General features: G+C 34.8%; 1 protein-coding gene across 17 annotated transcripts in view; it reads right to left on the bottom strand.

Annotated features, from left to right (window-relative positions):
- The window catches only part of SOX6 (SRY-box transcription factor 6), a 636025-nt gene that overhangs the window by 522917 nt on the left and 85358 nt on the right, over window positions 1-27750 (bottom strand). For 16 of the 17 annotated variants that reach the window (XM_057748518.1, XM_057748517.1, XM_057748515.1 and 13 more), the window contains exon 2: window positions 14271-14343. The exons of the other annotated variant lie outside the window; for it this stretch is intronic. The gene's annotated coding sequence lies outside the window, so the exon portion shown is untranslated. The remainder of the gene's footprint in view (window positions 1-14270; window positions 14344-27750) is intronic. 17 annotated transcript variants of the gene reach the window in all.

The raw sequence follows: 27750 nt of genomic DNA, 5'->3' as shown, positions 1-27750 counted from the left end.
GGAATGTAAAATGGTAAGCCACTTCGGAAGAAACAGCAGTACTTATAAAGTTAAACATGCACCTGTGTAACTTGGCCATTCTATTCCTACATATTTACGCAAAAGAAAAGAAAGCATATGTCCACCCAAAGACAAATGTTTAAAGCAGCTTCATTTGTAATAGCCAAAAACTAGAAAGACTCTAAATGGGTAATAAAATTGTGATATATCCATACAATGAAATACTACTCCTCAATTTTAAAAATAAGTTATTTACATGCACATGAATCTCAAAATAATTATGCTGAATGAAAGAAACTGGACAAAAAAGAGTACATAATGTATCATTCCACTTACATAAAACTTTTAATGCAATCTATGGTAACAACAGATCAGGACTGCCTGGGGATGAGGCTGAAAACAGATCAAGGAGGGGTAGGAGTAAGGGACTCTGAAGGGGCATTAAAAATCATTAGGGGTTATGGTTATGTAAATTATCTTGACTGTGGAAATGGCTTCACTGGTGTATACGTATATCAAAACATCAGATTATATACTTTAAATATATGCAGTTTATTATATGCCAATAAAGCTGTTAAAAAAAAACATGCAGTAGGTAATATTCTCACTTCATATGTGAGGAAGCTGAGGCTCCAAGAGGTTATATGATTTGCCTAAGATCACAGCTAGTACACAGCAGTATCCAGGGGTGGCAGGAATTCCACACGGTATATTTCTAAACTAATGTGAATTATCTAATTGTTCTGATTCACAGAAGGCACTCAAAAGTTGTTTTGGAGTTTTAAAATATAAAGATATATAAAAAACTTAAGATGTGGAAAGGTAATGGATTTTAACTTTCCCCAGGATATATAAATTTTTAAAGAAGATTTTTTTAACACAAAATATCTTAATTGATACAATGTATGAGAGAGAGTTTCTGTTATTCAAACAGCATTTTACTGGAACCTATTACGCACTACATAATATGAACAACTTGCTAGGCACAAGTGAGACAGATATTTAAGTCATAACACAGGTTATGAAAGAGCACCCTTTAATGAAGCACTGGCAAGGGTCTCTGCGTCAGCAGGCTAAGGTACATACAGCTGAACAGACAGAAATAGCTACTATAGGTCTCCAAGAAGAAACAATGGGCAAAGCATTCCCAGAGATGAATTACTAGGTTTCATATCAGTTACCTTTTTGCCCTTTTTCATATATGTCTATTTCATCTCCTCCCACAATAGATTATAAATTCCTGATGACTAATTCTTCATTTACCATTTTAAATTACACCTCATGTCCAAAAGAGTCCTGAATTCCTATTCTTATTGAGTGAATGAATAAATGAATTAATCCATTTTAGTGTTAGTCTAAATGATAAGGTAATGAGAATGATAAGGATCCTTTTCAAAATCAACTTGACTTTATTCCATTATCTTGAAAAAGTCTATTTTTAAATCTTATTTCAATGTCTTTTCTTACTCATGAATGTATTTTCCTGTACTATTTCCTTTTTCCTTGAAAGAGACAAGTAGAGAGGGCCTATATTCAAAGCCTAATATTTGTTGTGACTACACCTTCTGTGGAGGATAGAATGTAGCACTATAACCAGGGAGTTGCAGTCATCATTTTATCTGAGAGAGGTTTAAAAGTAACCAAACTCTGCACACCTGTTTTATTCCTCACAGATGTCATGTACTAATCCCTATGTGAAAGCCACCTGATAGGAATGCCATAATCTCCAGTATCTTCACTTTTCTCACCCGCAGACAAATTTTACCTTATGCCCCTGAAATCAACAAGTCCCTGCCTGTGCACTTGAGCTACTAGTGTCAATATCTTTTTGTATTTATGTTATGCCTTTAAATCCTCAAAGTAATTTTATCTTTAAGTATATTCTCATTCCTTTAAAAACACATCTTCCTTCCAAGGCCTCCATGGGAAGAAAAAATATCCTCAACTTTCAGTGCAGCTCTAACCAATGAGATGCAAGGGATTTGAGCTTGACAAGAGATAAACAGCATGATATTTTCCCTCTGCCTTTTCAAAAATTCAGTGCTATGATGAATAACAGGAACAGGAAAAAGCAATGAGTAATTTTGACTCCTTTCTTTTCCTCATGTTCCCCACCACTTATAATCTAGTCCTACTGATGCCACATTGGCAAAGTCTCTTCTTTCTGTTTCTAACTTTCTATTCTCAGAATACCCACTCTTGTTTAAACCTCTTACCTCCTGCCTGAACTATTTTACAAGGTGTTTCTCTAGTTAAAGTCTTTTTTTCCCCTCTAATCAACTCTATAAACAGCTGGCCGAACTAATTTTTCAAATGCAAAGCTCTTGCCATACTGCTCAGCTATTTGGTTTGATGGCCCCCTAAGATCTACCAAATGCCTTAGCTTAGCCTTATGGACCACAATGATACGATCATACTAAATTTTCTAGCCTATACATACCCTATATCTCAGTCAGACTGGACTTATTGTTCCCTATCCCATTCTTCCCTGTTTCCTTCCATCTGTCCCATAACCATGCTTGTGCTAGTCCTCTCACTACCAGGATGCACCTCTCTCTTCATCTCCTATTCCACTGATAAAATTCTATTAAACTTTCAAAGAATATCAAAAAGTCTGCTTCCTAAATTAAGGTCCTTCCTCTTAAAGGGATGTATCTTTAATTCTTTCGAACTCCCTAGAGTTTTATTTAACTAAGGCATTTAACATATTCTGCATAGGAAATTACATATCTCCTCTGCTTATCTCCTCTGCAATAATCAGTGCAGAACTTCCCTGGTGGCACAGTGGTTAAGAATCTGCTTGCCAATGCAGGGGACACGGGTTCAATTCCTGGTCCAGGAAGAGCCCACATGCCGCGGAGCAACTAAGCCCATGCACCACAACTACTGAGCCTGCGCTCTAGAGCCCAGAAGCCACAACTACTGAGCCCACGTGCTGCAACTATGAAACCTGCATGCCTCGAGCCCATGCTCCACAAGAGAAGCCACTGCAATGAGAAGCCCCCACACCACAATGAAGAGTAGCCCCTGCTCACAGCAACTAGAGAAAGCCCATGCACAGCAACGAAGACCCAACGCAGCCAAAAAATAAATAATTTTTTAAAAATTTTTTAAAATAATCAATGCAACTTAATTCACATTTATTAATCCCTCCTTTGAGCCATGCACCAAGTTAGACACAGGGACACAAAAAGGAATAAGAGAGTTTAATAATTACATATAGATTCTAAGGTTCTTGATGGCAGGAACTCTGTGCATTTGCATTTGTTTCCAGTGCAGCATCTAATTGTCTGTTTTGAATACACTCAGTACCCAGTATATATTTGTGGAGTTGAATTAATTTCCAACAGATGCTAAGCACTCTACTTGGAAGAAAATATTTGCTACCAAAAAAGGATTTACCAGAACTGCAAAACAGCTACTCACTTCTTTAAATAGTTTTCATAGGGCAACTTGGAGGTCAGATTGACCACTGATCACACCATCCAACATGAAGACCCTAATGGCTCAGATCACTCCTCACTAAGATACTAACTTCCAGGTAGGCCAGGCTGCTTCAAATGATAAATTCCAAGATGGCCAGAGCTTCCGAGATTGTCATTTGGTCCAGAAAAGATGGTTATTGCTTCACATCAGAGAATCTGTTTCTTGTACCCTCTTGGGAATTTATATACGACTCTTGAAGTTGACATCAAGATTTAAATATGTATCCGTTCAATATACCTCGGAGATATACAATTTCTGTTTGAACTAACCACATCTATATAGCCTTAAAAATGTATGCTTTCAAGGCTACATAGCATCCCTGAAAGCCTAACTACAATGACACTTTTCCACACGATGAGATTAGGTGAAACTTGCATTTACTCTCTACATTCTTATATTTCCTCCCATTCTGGGAAATAGAATGAAAGGACACAGTAAGGCTTTTTTAAAAGATGACACCAGGAATAAAAGGATAGGAAATAGTTGATAGTGTTATGCAAAAACCAATATTAAAACAAAAAACTTCTTGACAATGATATTTGTTAAGGAAAAATTCAAGAAAAAATTCAAGCAGTAAAAATTAAGTAAATGGAAAGAGGTCACTGCTGAATGACGGAACCAAGCCCCAGTGCCTGGGACCTGCCAGGATAAGAGCCCCTGGGGTTGGCCTGACTCCTCCCACAGGCTCTCTCTAAATAAGAGTGACACACATCCCCTCAAGCAAAAAATTCAGCAGGGCATGTGACAATCACTCTGTTCATTACTGAAAGTCAATTTAGCAGCACAGGATCTAAATTAAGGGTCAGTTTCAGAGAAGAAAAGAAAGAAGTACACTTTCTTTGTGTAGGAGGAACAGAAACCCCAAAATCTAGACTATGAAATCTATATTTCTGGAAAGAACTGTTGCATAAAATGCTTGCAATATTCCAACAGGATGACAAAAAGATAGGACAGATTTTCATGACGTTCAGTCTCAGGGTAAGATGTAAGAATACGATGTAAACAGATTTGAGGTGCTCTAAGACAGCTGAACTTAGGGAAATTTTATCAGTTAAATATATAATCAAGAATAATCTAGGGAATTTCCTGGTGATCCAGTGGTAAAGAATCCGTCCTGCAATGCAGAGGACGCGGGTTCGATCCCTGGTCAGGGAACTAAGATCCCACATGCTGCAGGGCAACTAAGACCATGCACCACAACTACTGAGCCCACACACCACAACTAGAGAGCCTACTTGCCTCAACTAGAGAGCCCGCATGCAGCAAACTACAGAGCCCATGTGCTCTGGAGCCTGCGCACCATAACTAGAGAAGAGAAAACCCGCATGCCTCAGTGAAGAGACCGCATGCCGCAACAAAAGATCCTGCAAGCCACAACTAAGATCTGACACAGCCAAAAAAAAAAGAATATTCTAGATGAAGTGAAACTGTGCTAGTGTTCTAGAGTGGGAAGAGATGTGCTCTAAAGTCAGACTGTGCTTGAATCCCAGTTCTGCCTTTTTCTTCCTTGTATTCCTTCCTTCTTTCCTTTATCTTTTGTTGTTGTTCATGTTTATTTATTCAACAAATATCCACTAGGAAATTAGTGTCATTCACTGTACTAGAAACTGGGTATACAGGTTTGAACAAGATACTCATGTTTTCTGCCCCGACAGGGCTTTTAGTTTAGTGAAGAAAATAGACACTAAATAAACATACAAATACATGATAACTACTAATCATTTTAAGTGCTATGAAGGTGAAAAATAAATCAGAATTTATAGAAATTAACCAGGGATTTGGGGGATTTGTGAAAAGGAATAAAAATAACAAGGTAATAGTGCCTTGCCCAATGCCTAGAACATACAGGTGTTCAACACAAACAACAGCTGTTTTTAACATCTCTCTGCCAAATATAGACACTTGATTCCCTCTCCCTCTTTGCTTGACAGAGAAACTGGAAAGTGTTAAAGCACTGGTAGGTACTGTTGAGGGAGAGTGGCAGTCTATTCGCTCCAGACACTGCAAATTGATGCACAGCTTGTTGTTCTATCAGTGTTCTATATAATCACAACCTTAACCAATCCACAATTTTCTTTCAGGCATGTCTGGGTTTCATCTCCTGCTTAATATCCCTGAGATAATTTATAAATTTTCCCCTTTTGGTTATATAGGATATTTTTTAAGAACTTTTATTGAGATACAGTTAACATACAATAAACTGCATATATTTAGAGTGTAAAATTTGCTATTTTTTTTCTTATTAGTAATGTATATATGGCAATCCCAATCTCCCAGTTCATCCTCCCCAACCCTCTACGTAGAATATTTTAACCCCCTTTAACCCTAAGTCAAACTATTCTCAAGAAACAACCCACATCAAGAACTCAGACAAATTCATTCAGTGTGGAAGACTTGCCAGAAAAACACAACTAAGGACTTCCCTTAAGGTTGTAAGTACATGGTTGCATAGAATATCTCACTGCAAGAAGTCTTTCTGAAAACTTAAAGGTTCTCCTTTTAGACCATGATTATTCTTCTGTCTTGTTCTTAGCGAGCAAACACTCAACAAGCCTTAAAATTTGACAAATCCTAATTCAGGTATAGTAAACTGCTGCGTCAATGAAGATTATAATTTCTTTCCAATTATCTTATCTTCATCACTTCACAATAGTAAAACTAATTCCAACAGTTCCTCAGTTTCTTTGATTGCATTCAAATGAATGAGAGTGGTCTTAGTTCATATAAGAAACCCAATGAGGACTCTTTCATCCTTAAAAAGGTGACCCTGCATACAACTTAAGGAACACATGTTAGGTATTATTTTACAGCTTGGCAAGCAGCATACATACTAATTGAAAACAAACTATCTCTAAATGAAAGAAAGGATAGAAATGATAGAGGAAAAGGAAGGAAGGGAAGAGAGGAAAGTAGAAGGAAAAAGCAAAGGAAGATACATCACACTAAAAGTCACTTTATAGAAATGTGATTTCGAAGAGTTTTCCAACCTCCAAAACTCAAAACATCATATACCATATTGAAACCTAATTCATGTGATTCTTTGTTCTAGAAGATATAAGGGTGCTACTTGGTCATGGTTACAATGACACCTTTCTAATGGTATCGCATAAAAAATACAGAGTGTGATACATCGGTGATTATGTTCCTATATATCTATATTAATCTTTACCCAGATGAAGCAAAATTATTCTCACTGGTTTTTTACCAGGGAGGTACCCATTTCCTAAAATTCTTACAGTTGTCCTTAGACTGCATTGAATTGAAATCAATAAAATTGAAACAGATTAGGAAGAAAAAAAAAACTTTAGAACTGGTTTTAAGTTACTATTGCCAGATCCAAACAAGTATTTCCACATCTTAAAAAACAGTCCTCATATCCATTTTGCGATTTTACAAAAATCTCCTATTTCAGTCATTTCCTATTTCACTAATTTCTCTCCTTTTTGTCTCCTCTTTTCAATTACTGCAGTGAAATTGGAGGGACAGGTATTTCTTCCATTCATTCAACCATATCTTCTCCTCAGAAAGCTCCAGGCCCTCAAAGTTTTCTGACACTCAGCTCTCTTGTTTACACCCACATTTTTCATGCTTTACTTTCTTAGCCTTCCCCCAGATATTGCCTTGCAGCTTATCTATTCTGTGACTGCATGTCCAGGGGAAAAGTCTCTGTAACTAGTCACAAAATCAACAGTGGCTTCTACATACTGCCACTAACAGTATGTAGTTTCCATCCCTTAAATGTTTCCATCCCTTAAAGCTGTCAACCATTCGATGAGTGTGCACTTGATGCTATATCAGATATTAAATTATGTGCAACCAATCTCACCTTAAAACAACCCATTCTAATTGATGATGCCATATATACATAATATTGGAAGAAAAATAATATTCACAAGAGGAATAACATCTGTATTTCTTTTGCACTATGTTCAGTGAAACTCAGAACACTAGTGGTAATAATTAAAACCAAGTCATAGGCTTGTTATCAGCTGCCATAGCTTTAAGAAAAAAAATAATCTATATTCTGCCTAATGTAGGCAGTTATAGGGGTGCAGACTTGGATTCCATTGATGCTATCGCTTAATTATCTACTATACGTGGGTCAAAAAGGTAAAAATAATAACTAACTGTCAAACATACCTTTTTGTTCTATTTGAGTTTTCCAAAGGTATAAAAGAGCCCAAAGGCGAAATAAAAATAGAAAATCTGCTTTTATTAATGAATTCATTCACTTAAGTTTACATGAAACTGTGTGAGCTGAAAAGAAGACCTAACTCCAGTACAGTTTGTATCCAAAGAAAACTCCACCCACATAAACTCTCTAGTAACAAATCAATTACTAAACCCTTAGGTTAGCGACCATCTTCTTTTTTCTCTTGCAAGAACTTGCTAAGTAAATAATAATAAAAACAGGAATGACACCATGTGGACAAACTTTTTGACTGATTAAACATTAAGGATAAGTCTTTATTGCCAGTCACTGATGGAAGATAATGCTTAGGAAAGTAATGTTTTTACACAATAATTGCCTTGCATCTTTGAAAAACTCCAGTAAGAAATATGAAGAGACATGGGAGGGGGGAGGGCGCGAGAGAGTAGGGCAAAAGGGAAGGAGAGATGAAGAGAGAATGCAGAAAATGTTTTTATCTTTACTGGCAATATTTAACTCACATTTTAATGTTTGGAGCTGTCAAAAAATTTGGTGAAATGATAAGCATTTATACCCATACTCCAAGATAACATAAAATATGTACTTCAGATAAAACTATGTGCTGGAAGTGATATGTAGAGACAAGTGTACAACAAAATGCACCAGATTTTGTTGACTATTCAAACAATCTTTATAAACTGAATAGTTACTAAAAATATTTCTAACTAAATGCTTGAGCAAATCAATGACTTTATTTTTTCCTGAATTAAAAACAGACTATATTTCACATCTTATAGATTATTATATTATAAAATAAAAGCTAGCTGTGCATAATTAGTACATTTAGGGACACTACCTCACTTCCTTGTATTTGAGACCACCACTCAGTTCAAATTATGGCTTTATTTCCCCTTCTGTATATACATTTAATTCCTTTAAATATTAATAAAATTTATGTAAGAATGCTAGAAAATGATTAAACCTATCTTCTTGGTTAAAAACAAGTTCAGAGAGCTGCTTTTGGGGGGAATATTTAAATTTATTAGCTGTTCTTAGCAAACTGCCCTCAAGCCCCACATTGTTCCCAATCTCAAGTTAAGAAGAATTTTTCTCCAACTGGGCACTGAATCACTTTAATGTTGACTCTTGTGCTTCTCTACTCCACCTTCAAATGTAGCCAGTAAATTCAGCTTTACTACAGTACTATAAAAATGTGAAAGAACCATAATAGCATCTAAAAAAGAGCTGTTGGCACTATATTAGTTTAGAGAAAACCCTAAACTGAATACTAATGCAAAATTTAATGATAGTTTGCATAGTTGCCAAAAGAGTTACAATAATTATTTTGCCATAATGTATAAGTTATCTTGAAGGCATCTGAGAATATTACTGTGAAAGATACAGAAAAAAATCCCTAAAGTGTCATTGTTCTCATGAGGTTTTTCAATATAAATTAATCATCAACATACTGTCTTCACTGAAACACTGTCCTCTGATTAGAGGACTGCCTTAATGAGTGCAGAAACATCATAAAGAGACCATTCTGCTTCTCTCGTAAGTCAGCTTCATTGACTAGCATCCAGTATGGATCCACCTCACACCAAATTCCACTCTACAGTGAATGTCGTGATTGTGAGGTTCCGGTAAAACATTCGAACAGAATCAATACAGTTTTACTTGCCTTTTCCCTTATTACCGCAGCCAAGTTTTTAGAGTTGAAAAGGAAACCAAGATCAAATTTAGCTATGTTGTTTGAAATTAGCAAAGATGAAACACTTCAGTGCCAGACAAAAGCCCTGATTTTAAGAGTAGGCTTTTGCCTTCCCTGAAATGCCTAGCTCAGGCAGTATATTTTTATGCCTGCAGATATTGGCATGTTTCACATTTAAGATTATGACACACCAACTTATTTTGAAATTTTTTAAATCCTCCACTGAGCATGTTTCAAGTGCTTCATGACTATCACTGATAATTGAGCAATTAACTTGAAATTACCAAATGTGCTGTGATGGCACAATATGTAGTAAGCAACATGAAAAAATAAAGAGCAGAAGAACTTAGTACATTGAAAAAAATTAATAAAGGGTAAAATAGGCCATGATAATAATAATAGTACTGAGTAAGTTTTAATGGTCCCAGGTCTTAGTAGTTTAATGGTGCCAGTAAAATGGTTTAATGAAATAAGTCCAGAGTAGTACAGATTTTTAGAGCAGTTTGTCCTGGTACTACAAAAAGGAAGCTTCTTTCTAACTGGTCTTGTGTAATACACAGGGATTAGTCCAAAAAGTAAGTGTGGGAGTTTCATTAGACAAAAAGGACAAAACAATTAGGTTAAAAATCCTGACAGGCAGATTCTTAAGAAACACAAACTTGCAAAAAATAGGTGTAAAGTCTTCCTTTAAGACACACAAAGCAAAAACTCTAGGGGTAAAGATGACTCAAGAAGTCATCAAGGTATTGTGAACATATTTGCAAGTCAAAAATTAAGATACATGGCTTGACATCAAGAGGGAAGGATGAACCTCAGCTATACTAGAAAAATCAGAATGCCTCTTCACTGTTCATCTCATCAAGGTCTCTAATACTGGGCTTTTCTGGCTAAAATCATAGTATGACTGTGAAGAGTAGCTTTTTAGTACTTAAATATAGCCAGTGAAGCAAATTCCATAAACCTAAATCCTACCTTATTACGGTGGCAGGCCATCTTAAAGGTTTGCAAGAAAAACCAACAATTTAGAAAGTCAGAGAGTAAAAAGAGATTCAAAGTACAGCAAATAAAAGGACACTATTAAGAAACCTTTTTTTCCTCAAAATTCCATCAATATTGCTCCAAAACACCACTAGGAGATTAAAAATAGGCCAGGCTGTCCTTTCAGGTATAAATTAGAAACAGAAAGTAGAGAGAGCAGAAAGAACAAGTACCTAAAGGCACTAGTATATAAAATTTAAAAGCTTAAAATGTAATGGATATACACATTCAGATTAGCAAACTGCTTTCAATTAAAGTAGATTTCTGGCCACAGTTCACAAATGTATAGTAGCTGTGTGTATTAATGTAGATACTTCAAATGTCAGTATATCTCTAATTAACATGAGCACACACTGTAAAACTGAGAAGGCACAATTTTAAATTCCTTACATTCCCAGCATTAATGCTTTCATGGGGCAGCTCCCGTTGTCATGGAAAATGGCATTCAAGCCCTATTTGTGGATTTTCACAGCTCATCTTTTTTATTTACCTGCTCTATGTCAAGATTAGCCTGGAATAATATTTTTTAAAGATAATGCACTTAGAGCTACTTGTCCTTAAAATCACAGATGTTCTCACTGAGGGAGCTTTGGTCTGGGCTATGCTCAGTTTGAAACAAATCTCTCCATTTTAAAATACCACAAAGAGATGATTTCATGATTCTTTTTGTTTGTTTCCTAAAAATCTATGCAATTCAAAAAATTTCAGCTGAAGCATGACATGTGGAGTTTGGAAATAGGGGGATAGGAAAATGTCAGGGAGGAGCAAATGATTCAGGAACATGAGGAAATAAAGTGGTAGGAGGCTTTCCACAATCTCCTCCCTGACTTACTTTACCTAAACTTTTCAAAAATATTTGTACAGCAACCAAGTAGAGACTAAGATAGTGATCTAACAACAAAAGAAAGAGCGCTAAAATACTCTGTGAGAGAGGACAGATTGCTGTTATGGAAAGAGCAATGAATTTCAGTTTGAGTCCTGCTACTCTGCAAAAATAAGGATAATTCCTACTCACCTCACAGAGTTTTACAAAATTTAGCCTATTTTATGTCTGCAAAAGCAAGTGTTATGCCGAATTAAGATATTGCTGTAATTATTAACTCAAGCATGGGGCTAAGCAATAATCTTTTTTTTTGTACCAGACAAAAAAATACTTTTGGACTTTTTCAGAAAAAAGGTTGCTATTAGAGACCATAAACAGAGACAGAATTTTATAAAAGGGAATTTGTTATCAAATTTCTAAAAAGGCTTAGGAACCTGAAAAAGCAGGCTACCTAACAATCTATCTCTATTTTGTTGTTGTTGTTGTTGTTATTGATTTGTTGTTTTTAACCAATCATTTACTGCCCTGGTAAAACTGAAAGGACAGAATTACTTAATTACATTTTAATTAGAGATAAAAAATTAAATGTGGGATATTAACATGCAAAACAAGGTCTTCTTATGCAATGCCTACTTTAGGAAAAGAAAAAAGGTAGTTTTATTTTTTTAAAAAGAAAACAACAACAACAAAATAGAATAGGATGCTTTCACCTTCTGAAAAGGTAACCACTTTCCTTCACAGTGTTTTCCGACTCTGACCTAGGTAGTAGATGTGAGTAGGTAAGATTCCAATCGGTTCTCACACAAGTTTGGTGTGGCCCATTCATTATGGATGTGCAAAACAATATCCCACCTTTCTTATCTCACAGACTGGCTTCTGCACACCTTACTAAGAAACCTTCCCATGGCCACGAGGTATAACTTTCTGTCTTAGATCACGTAGTAAATAAGCAGTTCCTAAACACGGAAATTAAAGTTCCTAAAAGAATCCATTGTCACTGATCCCATTTTAGGCTAGACTAGATAAATATTTCAATTGTTTGAGCTGCCTCATGATTCAGTGTAAGTGGCAGACAGTTTCTACAAGAATTAAAAGAAGTGAGAACGCAAGCATTCTGGATGCCATGTTAATATCATTTGACATCTTAGTCATAGTATCCTGCTACATTTCTTTAATAAGAAGGCTCCATAGTCAGAAGATGGCCATAACAAAGCTTGAGACGACTGACCAAAAGAACAACAAACTCCACACCCTAAACTATCATATGGAAATTCTCAAGTCTAGAAAACAATTACTTTAGGCCTGTGTGATTACAGTGACTTCCACCTAAGTGATTAGACAAAATTTGACTAGAAGATTTTGGGGTTTCTTTAAGTTGAGCTCCAGAAAACTATACCCACAGTGCCCCTTCTGTTTTTAGCCTCTCTCTTTGTCAGATCACAAGAAAAAAATCTCAGCTAATTGGATCACCTCTGTTCAAAGCTAGTCGATGTATATCTGGTTGGAGGATTGCAGGGGGCTGGGGGGGAGGGGAGGAGGGAGAGGTGAAAAATTCAGGAAACAGAGCCTTTGGGTGATGAGAAATGTAAACTGTATTTTACGTAAGGCCATCTTGATTGAAATGCTGGTAATTATCTTGTATTTGTAGTTTAAAAAAAATTAATCATCCTAAAAGCTTACTACAGGGAATGACTGAATGATATGAGAAAAGAGAGAAAGGAGGTAAAAGAAAGGACAAAGCAACAAAGACAAGATTTGGACAGCTCAAAATTATTTCCCTTCACTCAGATTTCTAACAGGATAAGCTCAGCTCCTTGGAATCATCCTTTTTCTCGAGAGCCCTTCAAAGATACTTTACATTTCTTTCTCCATCTTCTTTGCCTCCTAATCCTCACTGTGATACCCTGCACAAATTAAAAGCTTATATTTAATCCAAATGAACCATGGAGTTTAATATTTTGTGTTTTACATAAGAATTAAGTCTTCAAATGATAAAATGTGAATTGATAGTCTCAAAAATAACATTTTATTCATTCTTAAAGCATTAAAAAATACACAAAATGTATTAAACTGTATTAGATATTCACATCTATTTTTTTAAGATGGTTCAAAATGCCTGTCCCAATCAATGCTAGCACTAAAAGAAAGGTAAAGCTGGTTTTAAATAAATTTACGCTGTTCTCTGTTTAAATACTGAATCACTTTAATTTATAATGTTATTTTTTTTCCAAAGATTTCCTAGAAGTATAGTCCCTAAAACTCCTTTATAAGAGCACACTAACAGAGGCAAAGTTTCTTCTGTCTTTGTTGTTCTCAAATGTGAAGATCACCTTAGATACCAATGGTCTGCAACAATGTACACATATATCTTAAACTCAAGTTACTTAAATATGGTCTTATATACACACAGACATTTTTAATACCTGCCACATATATAAACATATATAACAATTTAAAATATTTTCACTGATCATTAGAGTTCATTCAATTTTTTTCTTGAAATTGACCTTCTTTCCTGAGAAAAAGTATCTTTGTTCTCCAAAATACCATTTAAAATATAAAGGTGTTCTGAGGATAGTGAAGAAGGCAGGAATACCCCGATTTGAATATACATTATACATTCACTAAATGAGTCTTTGGTTCCTTAGTACATAATCTCCTCATGTACTGACAGCTCTTTGAATTCTGTATCATCTCACATCTTTTCAATGAGCACAGGCAAATAGCACTTTTCAAGTCCAGACAACCAGAAGACTATAAGAAGTTATCAGGGTAAATTATTCATGTGTATATAGACTAGCCCTTTTAAAGTAATCCATTTCTACAACTGAGCACCATCTTCAAAAAGTAAGATATTTATTCTTTCAGCCTATTATAACTGGCCCTGCCATTGTATTATTTCACTGGAAATCACAACAAACTGAGGCTTTTTCACCAGTTGATATTTTTCTATACTCCTTTTAAGAAAACACAAAAGAACTAATAACACTTTAAAAACACGGTAACTGTTTTCATTACACAATGGGAAGAGTCGTAACAGTAATAAATAAACCAATACTTACAAATACGCACAAAAAAATCAGCCCCAGCACCCAGAAATCACTGGTAAATTGCCTTTGAATTCATGAAAGTGATCTGAAAGTTTAGACAAAAAGTGAAATTTAAAAGGATTAATAAATTGCACTCACATGCTTTATTAATGAATACATTCTGGCTATAAATTATACTATTTTTTAAACTCAGGCAGTTGTGTAACAACTTTTTCCAAGATGATAATACCAAAGGAAACAATTATTTCATTGTTCTTCATCGAATACAACATCTACATCCATTATGACTTTTAAAATACTGTCAGTAATAAAGTAAGTGTTTAAAAATATAAGTAAAAACAAAAGTAAGAAAAATGTTAAGGGAATAAAGGTTTATAAGTTACATTTGAAAAACATGTTTAATTTACATCTGCAAGTTAAAATGAATTAGCTTCACAGAAAATATCTAGGATATGTCCAATAGGAATAACTTGTAGGTGGAATAAATATGAAAAGATGAAGTTTTAGGTCTACCCAAGGTGTACAATCCATTTAAATGCTTAGGCTATATACAATGCATTCTGTATGAGCCACAATTCAATTCAAAATTCTTTTCCTTACACACACTTTAGTTCTGGCTGAAGAGGTAACAGATGCAACTCGAACACACAGAGCTAGCCTTGTAAAAAGTTTTAACTAGCACAATGACTCACTTTATGCCTCTAAATATCTATGGTTTCCTCTCTCCAGAACCCCCATGCATTAGAAGGTAGTTTGGTAGTTTATTTTTATTGTTTGGTCTAAATACAGCACATTTTTGGTTCCATGAAAACAAAGAAACTTTGTTGCAAAGGCCGTATTCTTTCCAAAATGTGAGGATGTCTATGAGTAGTGTTCAACTGAAAATAATAATGGAGCTTGGGTTCCTAATTTAGGTCAGAAACATTCCTAGACTCTGGGGTTTGGTTTGATTCAATCCACATATTTTTTTTAAGCTCTTTATTGGAATATAATTGCTTTACACTCTTGTACCAGCTTATGAGGTACACCAAAGTCAATCAGCTGTATTTATACATATATCCCCATATCTCCTCCCTCCCACGACTCCCTCCCTCTCTCCCTGTTCTGGCCCTCTAAGGAATCACCCGTCATCGAGCTGATCTCCCTTTGTTATACAGCAACTTTCCACTAGCTATCTATTTTACAATTGGTAGTGTATATATGTCTATGCTACTCTCTCACTTCGTCCCAGCTTCCCCTTCGCCCCCCGCCCCCCCCCCAACCCCATGTCCTCCAGTCCATTCTCTGTATCTGCATCCTTATTCTTGCCCTGTCACTGGGTTCATCAGTACCATTTTTTTTTTCTTTTTTAGATTCTGTATATATAAGTTAGCATACAGTATGTTTTCCTCTTTCTGGCTTACTTCACTCTGTATGACAGACTCTAGGTCTACCCACTTCATTACATATAGCTCCACTTCATTCCTTTTTATGGCTGAGAAATATTCCATTGTACATATATGCCACATCTTCTGTATCCATTCATCTGTTGTTGGGCATCTAGGTTCCCTCCATGTCCTGGCTATTGTAAATAGTGCTGCAATGAACATTATGGTACATGTTTCTTTTTGGATTATAGTTTTCTTGGGGTATATGCCCAGTAGTGGGATTACTGGATCATATGGTAGTTCCATTTTTAGTTTTTTAAGGAACCTCCAAACTGTTTTCCATAGTGGCTGTACCAACTTACATTCCCACCAACAGTGCAGGAGAGTTCCCTTTTCTCCACACCTCTCCAACATTTATTGTTTCTAGATTTTTTGATGATGGCCATTCTGACCGGTGTGAGGTGATACCTCATTGTGGCTTTGACTTGTATTTCTCTGATGATTAGTGATGTTGAGCATCTTTTCATGTGTTTGTTGGCCATCTGTATGTCTTCTTTGGAGAAATGTCTGTTTAGGTCTTCCACCCATTTGTGCAGTCCACATATTTTAAATACAGCCAGTAAACATCTAGGTTAGTTAACTAACCTAGTTAGTTAGCTAACTAGATTTAAATAAAATTCACTTCGAAAAAAATAGGTCTTGTTCAACATCATTTATAGGAACTACTACTCCCAACACTGCATTTATAGCACAAATGGCCATAAAAGATTAGGTATTGGCATCTGAAATTAAGTTGAGATATGAAATATACATACAACTCAGTCCTTCCCCAGCTCTAATAACACGCTTTTGCCTAAGTGACCCATATAATTTATTCTATTTTCTAGTCAGGATTGATAGATAATGAAGTCTGAGGCGTTTAGACAGCTTTAAGTATCCATGGGTAATACATCCATTAGGTTTCCTCACCAGACCTCCTTCTCTTTGTAGGAAATGGTGCCTCAGGCTTCCCCAATCCAGTTTCACCAGTTTCCAGCAACTCTGTAAATGGCTACTTCTATGGAGGTGAGAAGTACAAGAAAGTCTGCCCAGAGGAAGGTTGGTCTGTCATTTATTTTTCACATTACACCCTTTTCCTTCTCATGGCTTTCTGAAGTTTCAGGATCCAGGAGAGCAATTTTACCTGGGACACCACACAACTCAATGTGAACACACTGTGCACTAGTCAAAGCCAACAAAGAACACTGGTTCTGGTATAAGCTATTCTTACATTTTACCCAACCCTAAATTATAAATTATAACTTTGAAGTTATCCACAAAGTAAATCTCTAGCAAAATGCTGTATATCCAAAAGCCTAAACTATGGAAGAATCCAAAATGTTCTTAAGTACTCACATATTTTTAAAATGATCTCACCTTGTCTTTCTAGCAACTGCTGTTTTAAAAGCATGAATTGGAATTATGCAATATACACATCCCATTTCTTCACTTGCATTTAAACAGTGGAGGACAAAATAAAACGCATCCAGAAAATATTGTGACTGACGTATGTCTCATTTTTTCAGCTAAGAGCTCTAACTATGGAAATATTTTAAATTTAGAGTAAGTCAGATTCCAGAGATTTAGGGCAAATAATATTTTAACACATGTCAACAAGAAGTCAATAAATCTCATTTGTCATATCAGTCCAGCCTTGCTGCATATTTTAAAAGCAACTCTGAATTTCATTATCAACTGATTTACACTACTGGTGACTTTTGTAGCAAACAAATTAAAAAGTACAAGCTTCTAAAATCACAGAGTTCATTATTATAAAAAAAACAGAAAAATCATACTAAGTGAAGTAAGTCAGACAGACAAAGACAAATATCACATGATATCACTCATATGTGGAATCTAACTTAAAAAAATAAAGATACAAATGAACTTATTTACAAAAGAGAAACAGACATAGATATCGAGAACAAACTTAGGGTCACCAAAGGGGAATTGTGCAGGGGAGGGATAAATCAGAAGCTTGGGATGAACACACACACACACACACACACACACACATACACACACTACTATGTGTAAGATACATAACCAACAAGCACAGGGAACTCTACTCAATATTCTGTGATAACCTATATGAGAAAAGAATCTAAGAAAGAATGGATATATGTATATGTGTAACTGAATCACTTTGCTGTACACCTGAAACTAATGCAACATTGTAAATTAACTATACTCCAACAAAATTAAAATTTTAAAAAAAGGATTTAATGCATACTTCCTCCTGTAAAGAATTTAAGAATAAATAAGCAACATTTTATGATGGGCAAAGAATTAAGAATTAATTCACAAGAATTAACACACAATTTGAAGTAAGCTACTTCTTTAAGAACCAGAAAAGTTTAAGCTGAAGAAAACATTTCCAAAATAAAATTGGCCACTTTGGTCCTGAGGGCAACACAAAAGTAAGAAGACAGAGAAGGAAATACCAACTGTTCTGGAAAAATCAGTCTGTTCAGTAAAATGAATCTTCAGAACACCCAATCATCATGGATTGTGCCAGTCATCTACTAGTTCGTTCATTCATTCAGCAAATATTGATCATGGGTTAAAGATTGCTCTGGACAATATGGACACAAATTTTTTAAATAAAATCATTATGTTGTATACCCAAAACTAATACAATGCTACATGTCAATTACATCTCAATTTAAATAAATAAATTTTTTTAAATTTTATTTATTTATTTATTTTTTGGGGGGTACACCAAGTTCAATCATCTGTTTTTATACACAAATCCCCGTATTCCCTCCCTCCCTTGACTCCCCCCCACCCTCCCTCGAGTCCCCCCCACCCTCCCCGTCCCAGTCCTCTAAGGCATCTTCCATCCTCGAGTTGAACTCCCTTTGTTATACAACAACTTCCCACTGGCTATCTATTTTACAGTTGGTAGTATATATATGTCTGTGCTACTCTCTCGCTTCGTCTCAGCTTCCCCTTTTACGTCTCTCCCTTCGTCTTCCCCTTTTAAGTCTCTCGCTTCGTCTCAGCTTCCCCAATTACATCTCAATTTAAATAAATAAATATTTTTTAATCATGGCCTTTGCCCTAAAAGATTTTTCAAACAATCAATAATCCAACCTGGACAACAGACTATTACATACGGCCAAGGTGCTGACATCCTACATATTATTTGGTTATCAAATCTTCTGCACATTCTTAATTTACTAAATAAAAAGTTCATTGCTACAAACACTTCAATATAAAAATGCACAAAGAATATTAAAAGGAAATTTACAAATGAAGAAACACCAATGTCCAATAACAAAAATATGTACAATCTCTCTAATAATCAAGTAAATATAAATAAAATATTTTCATCTATAATATTGGCAAAATATCTTGTCAACTGGACAAAAACTAGCATTTGTGAGGATGTGGAAAAATAAACACTTTCATGTGCCATTCATGGAATTATAAATTGGGCACAATTTTTCTGAATGGTAATTTGACAGAAAGTGTTAATATTTTTAACATCGATATCCTTTGAGTTTGTAAGGCTACGTCCAAAAATTATCCTAAGGAAGTAATCACAAAAATGTTAAAAGACATATACATGTAATATGCATGTTCATTACAGCATTTTTATAACAGCCCCTAATTGGGTATCATCTAACTGCGTAAGTAAATTATGGTACATATATATAGCATTACCCTGTAATCATTAAAAATTATTATATATATCTATATTTATTGACATAAAAAAGATGGCCACAAAATATTGTTGAATAAAAAAATATAACATGTATAATAAGAGCCAATTTATAGAAAATCAAATGTGTATACACACATGCATATACAAGTAAAATACAATTTAACAAAAATGTTAACACAGTGAGCATGGGCTTATCTTTACTTTTTTATTCTTATTAGCTGGTGTTATTTCGATTTTTTTATTCTTAATATGTCTAATTTGTTCCAAAACAATACAGCTATTTCTAAAATTCACTATATCATTTATACATTCAAAAGTAGTCACCAAATCCAGACTAACTTGCTATTAATCTAGCAGCAAAAGCCAAATATTAATATTAGTTACAAAAAGAAAAACCTCTGAATTACAAGGCAACTTCAAATAAGTATCATGACATCAAATGAAGAAACCATAAACATTTTCACAAAGCATGTCCCCCTCTACCAAAAATAGGTAATAGATTAAAGATAAACAGCAAATAAATACACTGCCACCTCCCTGTATAATTAGACTTTAAAAGCTTTCAAGCTAAATTTTAAAAGCCTGCTTAAAGCTGTCTCCAATCCACACCCATTTCTCTTTTTAATCCCTGTCTTTTTTTTTTTTAAGCAAGAAGGTTAAAGTGGGTGGTTGGATTAAATGATCTTCCAACTCTGAGAGTCAATAATCTAAGACATTTTTTAAACTACCGAAATGCTTCCAAAAACACCTGTAACAAAATTTCGTCCACCTGTATATTAAATTGTAGCATCACATGTTTAAAACTCAAGTCAAGGATTGATTCACTGATATAATAATGGTATATATAACGAGACACTAAGTTAAAACAACTACTTTAAAGCATTTATTTTCTCAACTAACTTTTGGAAAAATATCAATGCCTGGTCTTTTATACATCAAAATAAAAATTAGAGAGACATTAAAAAATATCCTGTATGCAAATTCAAATAGGTTTTCCTGGAGATGTGATTTTTGCATTAAAACTGCTATTCTCTCCCAAATTGCATCAATTTAAAAAAATTCAAAACCCTCCTTAATATTATCTCTTGCTCCATTTTATAGCATTACTAGGCTGAAGCCATGTTTCTTGAACTCCATCATTCTTAGCTTTCCTTTTCCTTTTAATAATTATACTAAATTATGTAGAATTTGAACTATGAAATGTGAAAATGAAACGTGAAATTCATCTTGCAAAGGAACTGATACTAAGGTAATGCACAATTTTTTAAAAAATGCAATTGCTAATAATTAAGAATATCACATATAGTGAAGGGGAAAATGAGGTTTTATTTATTGATATTTACCTCTTCTAAAGCAAGAGTATTTCTTTTTTTATATATACATCTTTATTGGAGTATAATTGCTTTACAGTGTTGTGCTAGTTTCTGTTGTACAGCAAAGTGAATCAGCTATATGTATACATATATCCCCGTATCTCCTCCCTCTTGAGCCTCCCTCCCACCCTACCTATCCCACCCCTCTAGATCGTCACAAAGGACTGAGCTTATCTCCCTGTGTATGCAGCAGCTTCCCGCTAGCTCTCTATTTTACATTTGGTAGTGTATATATGTCAATGCTACTCTCTCACTACGTCCCAGCCTCCCCTTCTCCCACCCCCGTGTTCTCTAGTCTGTTCTCTACATCTGTGTCTTTATTCCTGCTCTGCCACTATGTTCATCAGTACCATTTTTCTAGGTTGAAACTGAGTTATTTGTAGTGAGGTGGAAGGATCTACAGACTGTCATACACAGTGAAGTAAGTCAGAAAGAGAAAAACAAATACCATATGCTAACACATATATGTGGAAAGTAAGAGTATTTCTGATGTATCAAGGGAGACAACTTAGATGCTACCTAGTGTAACACTCCACTTTCCTGGAACAAGAACCTATTTCCTCAAAGAAATAGGAATTTCCCCTATTCTTAAAAATTTCCAAAGATAGTTACTACTGAAGCATACTGCCAGTTGCTTATTTATGTATTCTATGCTGTTCAACCTACATCTTCAATATGATTTCAGTATTAAGGGCCACAATTTAGAAGGGATGTTGACAAGCATTCAGAAGAGAATGGCTAAAAAATCTTAGAGGAAACATGTTACATTAAAACATTGCATGTTCTAAAGATGGTTAGTTGCAATGAACTTTAGAGATCATCTAATCCAGTGATCCTCAAACTCTTTGGTCTCATGACTCCTTTACATTTCTAAAAATTATTTAGAGTCCCAAAGAGCTATGGTTATACTTATCAATAGCTATTACATCTGAAACTAAAGCTAAGAAAAAATTTACATAGTTTTTAGTTCATTTAAAACAAAATAAATGATTAAGTAATAATCATTTAGTGATGAACCTATTACATGGTAACACAAATAGCATAATTTTAAAATACAAGCATATTTTACAAAACAAAAAATTAGAAGACTGGCATTGTTTTACATTTTTTAATATCTCAAATGTCTGGTTCAATAAAAGACAGCTGGATTCTCATAGGTGCTACTACATTCAATCTGTTGTGATATGTTGGTTTGACAGAAGTATGTGAAAAATATCCATCTTCACATACACATAAAGTTGGAAAGAGAGAGTTTTTAATAGCTTTTTGAGATAATTGTAGCTATTCTTCTTTAATACTATATCAAAATTTGACAAGTAACAGTTTCTCAAAGGTTAACTGCAATATAGAATCTTAAACCTCAATATCAATGAACTTTTTACATTCTGTTACTTTAAGAACCGCTGGTTTTTAAATGCATCTTTTACCCTAACATGATTTTGCAACACACGCATTGATTCATTTGGAGAATACTGGTTCACTTGGGTTGTGCAGGTCTTCAAAATGTTGACTGTTTCATTATTTGACATTTTTTAAAAACACATTTGTTAATATTACCACCAATCTTATCAGAAATTTTCTTAAATATTGGAAAGCCATAAAGCTCATGGTGGTGGCTACAAGTTTTCCAAACAACTAATCTTCTCTTGAAAGCTCAAATTTTATTACTGACAATAAATAGTGTCGGTTGCTTTTCCTAAAATGGCAGGCTCACTTTGCTCATTTTTGAGGATATATCTGCCAAATATCCAAAGTTTGAATAACCATTGTGTGTCTGTTAGTCATTCTTTGAAGTAAAAATGATGTTCTATGAAAAAAGCAGTTGGTTCAGCTTAAAACTCAATCACACAAGTGATTCTTTTTCTCAAGGTAACTATGGTACTTGAGTAGGTAGCATAAGTGCTTTATTCATACTTCCCATTTCATCACAGAGTATTAAAACTATATTTAACGGTCAAGAATTAATAAAGTCAATAATTTGTACTGCTTCATCTGCAACAGTCTTGAGAAAACTAGGGTTTTTTTTTCTGTGAATGGTGATTATTATAAAAAATGCAATGACTACTGACATAATTTGGTGCCACTGCCTTGATCTGTGCTAAGGCACCAGCAGTCCTGCCCAAAATTGCTTTGCATCCTCAGTGTAAATGTCAACACAGTGAAAAAAGGCAAATAGAGTCTTAGTATTATGATGAAAATAGTTTTGACTTTTTAGACCCCTTGAAGAGGTCTCAAGGGTCCCCATGTGTCTACAGACCACATTTTGATAACTGCTTATCTACTCTGAGAATTTGCAGCTAAGGAATCTAGTTTAATATTTTCCAGCCAACAAAGGAAAGGTAATATCTAGCACAGTGAGTGTAATGTGGTTGAAAGTTACCCTTTCTTCTTTCCAAAAGAAAAAATAATACTAGTGGGTGGGAATTACAAGGCAGTGGATTTTAGCTCAGTCCAAACAAATCTTTAAAAGCAATATAATAAGTTGCCTTGCAAAATAGACATCTGTTCCTGGAGTTTGTCAAAGTTAAGGCTGGATGACTCTTTGCCAGGGATGCTGTAGAAAGAATTCTTACACTAAGTTTAAAGCTGTATCAAAACTTAACTGATTATATAATCAGTTAGAAAGGTTTTACAAAATTTGAATGTCTAAGCCCCACCCCAAAACCTACTAAATGGAATTTCCGTGAATGGGCCAAGAGTTTCTAATTTTTTGAAAGCTCCAGAGGTCACTGTTAAAGCCCACCTGCCTGTAGATGGTATTCAAGAACTGCTGTATACCTCTAAAGTCACTACCACTTCAACATTCTACAATTTTATATTTTATCCACACCCACTGGAGGTATACCTTTACACTTTAATGTAACATTTCCTAATCCTACTTTAACACATTATAGATGGTCAGGATCAAGGTATTTCTGGGTCAGAAGAGGAGGAATTAATGTTGCATTTCGTAGGCCTGTGAGTTCACCTCTTCCAGCATATGTAGCAGAATAGTAAATCTGAGATAGAACTAAGTTTGATAAGTTTTCACAACTGCCAACACTTTACTGATCATCTGAAATAACAATTCAAGAAGCTCTATCTGTGAATAAAATGGTCGGTATATAAGAAATGTAGCAATGAAGAACAGGAAAAGCACCAAAAGTTGAACACATCTGTTTATGGTGGGCACAGCTGGGGGGGTGGGGAGGGGGAGGGAAGGACAGATGAGACAGGCAATTGCCATCATGCATTACATGTGTTCTTTATGCATATAAGCCTTTTTAGTTTCTTAAACTTTGATAAAAATAAAAACACATCGGAGAAAACCCATTTAAAAAAAAAAGGATGGTCAGTATAAAAATAGTATCTACATGAAAAATGAATGAGATTATTGAGAAGACAGTGTATCTTCCACTTTACAAAGGCAGCTTATTGCTATGAACCAAGACTGTAATATAGATCACAAACTTCCAAAATCTATTTACAGAATTACCATGTGACTTAATCCCCAAAACTCTTGTATCTTGAGGTCTTAATTACAGAAAAATTTCATATACTTCATAAACACAACATAAGGCAGCTTGTCCACTTTACCAGAATCAAACAAAAATTTAGCAACAGGTCAAAAAGAAATTTGCAATATATTTTGTAACTTTTCACTCAATAAACTTGTTCTCTTTTATTTCTTCCTTTCTTCCCCTGATTTCTTACCAAAACATACTTCTTGGAAATAACACCTATTAATTTATTTTTTAATATGCCTTTTATTCTTGCAGGCTTACTGATTTCAGACATACATGATATCAACCTAATAACAAAAGTCAGAGAAGGTCTCGTGTGAGCAGGACTAGAGAAAAAAGTGATTATCAAAACATAATCCTCAGACTCCCTATTTCAGAAGCACCAGGCTCCTTATTAAAACAAAAATTTTTTAAAGAGTCCCCACCCCTACCTATTGATTCTGTAGTTCTGAAAGTATGGCCTAGGAATTTATTTTAAAGCATAGCCCCCAGGTGATTCCTATGCACACTAAAATTCAATAACTTCTGGGCTAAAGGACAACTGTGTTAAATGAGGATAAGCCCACAGGATGCACAGCATGTATTGGAATCTCTGGGGATTCAGAACAATAAAGCACAATCCCAAATCTCCAGCAACTGACAATTTGGATTCACAATGAGATAAATATTATATGCAGAATAGTCTCAACATTTGCAGTTGCATTATCATACCTGGAATGAGGAGAGGATTCCATCCCCACTGAGTTTTCTCTCCCTGAACCCTGCTCTCAAAATAAAATGGCAGAACATTTTTAAAGCAATCATTTAACAAAAGTTTGTAAATAAGTACTGATTTTTAAGACCATATATTTTTTTAATAAAAAATCTATTTTCTATAGGCTAAATTGATAAACAAAAGAGACAAGGTTGTTCTTTATCCTTGTTCTAGGTAATTAAATCAAGATAAATTTAAAGACATCTAAGAGGGTCCGTTGTGATACTAATTTTAAGAAACTCTTCTTGTTACCAGTCTCTGTACCACTCCCTCTTAACCACAAATAATGACTTCAGTAATGGAGCTCTGTAATTTAAAGTATCAGGCAAATAACACCAAGTTACTCAGATGAATTGACACCGCCTGTTGTGCAAATATGTACTTAGGATGAGATTATAAAAATAACAGCGGCATTATCAACTGGATTCAGACCAGAACAATTTATATGAATGCAGAGTCGGCATGGTCTGAACTTGCTACATAGCATGTATGCTGCACTTCATATTTTTTAAGCATTTCTCAATTCAGGATAGAAATTGAAAGAGGAGAGATGCTAAAAGAAGAGTAAAATAAAGATTTGGTGACTATGGACTAATTATCTAAGAGTCCTAATTCCTGAAGTAAGTCATAGTTACTCATCATTTACTGAATGTTTGCTCTATGCCAGCACTGTGTTAAGCACTGGAAAAACAAAAATGAATGACATAGAGAGTTGGTGACTTCAAGGAGTTCACAACCTAGTAAAAGAGACAAATAGTTACAGCTTTGTGTTAAATACATTAAAGAAAACTAATTATAAAACGATGTAATACAATTTTCTGAAATAAAAAATATGTATAGAAAATGAGGATGTTGCCATTTACCTCCCAAGGCTTTTGTGAGGATTAGAGATAAGAAAATGCTTCCTAGATGGGATATGTCTTCTATAAATGTATTTCCCTTTTTGCTTTTTCCCTGAGATTTTGTTGAAATGTGTCCAAGTCACAACTTACAAAAATGACCAGGTGGCTAATATAACCACCCAGTTTTTAAAGAAGAATGTCTTAAGGGTACATGACCTTGGCAATGCTACCCCATCATCATACTCAAAAACTACACACTGCATGTCCACAGGAAACTTACATGGATTAGTCCTTTGCAGATGTAATTAAGTCTTTTGCTCACTCTCAAAAACACAGAAACAAATGAAGAGAATCATGTAGAGAGATCCTGCTCATCCTTTTACTGTATGTCTTTCATAACAATTTAAAGATTTCACTGTGAAGTCCAGACAAGATCTGGCCTGGCATCTCTCAGAGTGATGCCTCACTTGCTAAGTGAAAAATAGGAATAGCAGGATGAGATGCACCCAAGTTTACAGGCACATAAGTCACTTAGGACTACATGACAAGTTGGTGACAGAGCTTTCATTTTCAGTCAGAGTTTCCAATTACTGGACTCATGTCTATTTTATGAGGAACATAAATGTCTCCTGTTACTTCATCTGTAAAATGGGATAGTTAGCATTCACTCGTCTCATACCATGTCACTTTCACTACTTTGCTCTCACACTTAACTCATTTGACAAAAGACACTTCAAAAATTGGAAAGAGGTTAAATACCTGGGTGAAATATATTTCTCTGGTGCCGGTACCTGCCCATTTCCCCCAACTCCACTCAACCACCAATTCCTGTATACTTCTTATCCTGGAATTTTCCTAATTTCACTTTTTTTCTCTGATTGATTCACAATGAGATTGATGGGACTCTGTGTGTGTGTGTGTGTGTGTGTGTCTGTGTGTGTGTCTGTGTCTGTGTCTGTGTGTGTTTCTGTGTCTCTGTGTGTGTAGATATATTTAGGAAAAATACTCTGCTACACAAGACCTAATTTTCATTTCCCTACATTACTGCTCTCATGCCACCACTGGCACAAAAACCATTGCCTTTTTAATGTGAGAAGATGGAAGAAATGCACAGGGCTCTCTAATACTCAAATCCAGCCCTAAATTTCATCCCTATCAATGCTGTTCCTACAGAATTCACAATAACAAAGAAAACTAGGCATTATTAAGCAATAAGTTGATATTTATTTTTTCATTAAATCTTCATAATTGCTTTGTGATGGGATTACTATCCTCATCTTAAAAAAAGAAAAGACTGAAACTCAATGGGATTAAATATTTACAAAGGTGGTAAGTGGCACAGTTGGCACTCAAATTCACAATCTCTGGTTCCAAAGCTAGTGTACTTTCCATGTTTCATTTAAGTAGCATTCCTTAATATTTCAGATCCTAGCTCTTTCAAAACCTATTGGTTCTAATGATAAAAGAGCTTTGTTTAGGAGATTCTAAATCCCAACATTTCTATACATTGATCCTACTCTTGCCCTTCAACCATCATATTTCTCTGGGACAGACACTATGCCAAGTGCACACATCAGCCTATAATTCAAAGTCTGTTTCCGGCATTCTCTACCCTAGAGTAGCTTCCCAGAACAATTTTACTGGGCAGAGGAGTCTTTCTTCTAAAAAAAAAAGAAAATATTTAGAACATCTATCACACACAATAAGGAAACTTTCAAAACTTAAAGAGAAATATTCCAAGGTCAATGATACTAGTTCGCACATTAAACAAATATTTTAAATTTGAGATGGTTTCTAAAATTAAATATACAAGTTTAATTCCTTTCCAATAATAAAATAATCTAAGTAAATTTTAGATTTAAAATGTGTAATGTAAAGTACAAAAGTTCAAAGAATATATTATTGGCACAGGAATAATAGGCCGATCAATAAACAACAGAAAAT

Source organism: Hippopotamus amphibius, chromosome 9 (assembly GCF_030028045.1).
Source record: "Hippopotamus amphibius kiboko isolate mHipAmp2 chromosome 9, mHipAmp2.hap2, whole genome shotgun sequence".
Lineage (NCBI taxonomy): Eukaryota > Metazoa > Chordata > Mammalia > Artiodactyla > Hippopotamidae > Hippopotamus > Hippopotamus amphibius.
This window is presented reverse-complemented; position numbering and strand designations above follow the sequence as displayed.